The sequence below is a fragment of the Capricornis sumatraensis genome, chromosome 22 (genome assembly GCF_032405125.1).
Source record: "Capricornis sumatraensis isolate serow.1 chromosome 22, serow.2, whole genome shotgun sequence".
Lineage (NCBI taxonomy): Eukaryota > Metazoa > Chordata > Mammalia > Artiodactyla > Bovidae > Capricornis > Capricornis sumatraensis.
The window spans coordinates 43,761,511-43,763,719 of NC_091090.1; the positions used below are offsets into that span (position 1 = coordinate 43,761,511).

General features: G+C 40.9%; 1 non-coding gene across 1 annotated transcript; it reads left to right on the forward strand.

The window, feature by feature from the left end:
• Positions 1 to 1,396: 1,396 nt before the first annotated feature.
• LOC138069871 (U6 spliceosomal RNA) lies at positions 1,397 to 1,503 on the forward strand. Its single transcript, XR_011144135.1, has one exon. It is a non-coding gene; the product is annotated as a U6 spliceosomal RNA (small nuclear RNA).
• Positions 1,504 to 2,209: the final 706 nt, after the last annotated feature.

Here is a 2,209-nt window from a genome sequence, read left to right on the forward strand (position 1 = left end):
AGATTGAGCCAGGCTACTTGGACATCTGACTGTGAACTCTCTGCCAGCAGAATGCAGTTCTGGAAGAAGTCCAGGTGACAATATTCAAAATCAGGCACAGTTCCAGGTGATTGGGCCAGTCACAGCGGGTCCCCAGCAGAAGCTGAGAAGAGTAGAAAATCACATCCTGCGTCCCAGAGGAAGGGGCAGTGCAAGCCTCTGGTGGAACGTGAGATCCGCGCTGAGGAAATGGGTCCCGGCCAGGATCCAATCCCTGCAGAGAACTGACACGCTAGCAGAGAAACTGAGGCCAACTGGAGTCACACGGCTTTGGCCAAAGTGGTAGGAGCACTCTGAGTTGCAGAGTCTACAGGAGGAACCAGATTTCCAGGTCTCTAGGCAACCAAACCAGTTTTGTCTATTAATAGGGCTAAGGCTGATGACATTGATCAGGTCTGGCTCAGATTGGCTGGGGGCAACTAAGAGCTTCTGGAACTTGACTGTGCATAAGAATTACCTGGGGATCTTGTTAAAATGAAGATTTGGATTGGGTAAATCTGAGTTGGGGCCTGTATTCTGAATTTCTAACAAGATCCCAAGGGATGCTGCTGGTTTTCTAGGATAGCAGAACTCAGAAAACCCTCACTTGCTGTCATTTTCTCCTCCCCAGTTTCTTCCGCCTGCCCCACTGTTCTACACCCATTTCCCCAGCCCTCCTCCAAATCATGTCTGACCATATTCTTTTCCTTTCCTTCCCTTTTCCCCTGTTGTCCCAACCCCTTTGATTGGCTACACTTCTCTGTCAAGACCACCAGAGAATTTCCACTTTGGGATTTCCCTGGTGGGAATCTGTCTTCCAATGCAGGGCTTCAGGTTAGATCCCTAGTCAGGGAACTAAAATCTCACATGCCTCAGGGCGACCCTCGCTTGCAACTACTGAAGCCTAAGGGCTCTACAGCCCGCGCATCACAAGGAAGACCCAGAGCAGCCAAAACAAATGATATACAGAAATATTGGGGGAGGAGAGGGAGGTAAGGGATATGTATACAATTTATGACTGATTCGTGTTATTTTAGGGCAGAAACCAACACAAAATTGTAAAGAAATATTCCACCAATTAAAAAATAAATAAAAAATTTAAAAATCCAACACACACAAAAATAAATAAATAAAAGGTTTCTTCCCTTTTAGCCCAAAAAAACCATAAATAGTTTTTTAAAAAACCTTCCATTTAGATGATAGAAGGTGCGAGATAACATAGAAACATTTCCATTTTTACCACGCAACTAAATGCTTTTATGTTTGATAGAAATAACTAGTCCAGATTAATCTCCTTTTTGGTCTCATAAAGAAAGTGAAGAATATGTTACCTTTCTCTGCTAATATAATCCAACCATTAAAAGAAAAATTCGTCTGAATGCTCGCTTTGACAACACATATACTAAAGTTGGAACAGTACAGAGAAGATGAACACAGTCCCTGTGCAAAAATGACATGCAAATTTCTGAAGCTTTCCATATTTTTAAAAAGACATTAAAATAGACATAAATTAATGGAGAAATATACTGTGTTTATGAAAGACAGGAACCAAGATAGTAAAATTTTCAGTTCTACTCCAATTAACCTATAAAAGGAATGCAAATCCAATAAAAATCCCAACAGAATTTTAGTAAAACCTAATTCTCAAATTCAAATAAAAGAGCAAATGGGCAAGAATAGCTCAGAAAAATTTGAAGATAAAGAACAGAGTTGGGGAGGGTGTGGAAGAGGAGAGTGTGGGAGGGGAGTTCTCACTCTAGCGAAGCTCCAGACTGAATATGTAGTCAGTTATTAAAACGGTGTAATGATAGATATTCTATCTAATGGGATCATAAATGACTTTGATTTTCTTATTGGTACTCTTTTTTCCTACATCAAATGTACTAGTTTTGTGATAAAAATAAAGCTAAAAAATTAATGCTTTATAAAAGGAAATATTTATTATAAGATAAAAAAATTAGAATGGTGTCACATATTTATTTTATGTCCCTACTGCCTAAAAACATGTGGTATACACTTCCAGCTCTGAGGGGTTACCAGTTCCTGGCTTCAGTTCAGTTCAGTCACTCAGTCGTGTCCAACTTTTTGCAACCCCACGGATTGCAGCACACCAGGCTTCCCTGTCCATCACCAACTCCCCCCAAACTCAAGTCCATTGAGTCGGTGATGCCATCCAACCATCTCATCCTCT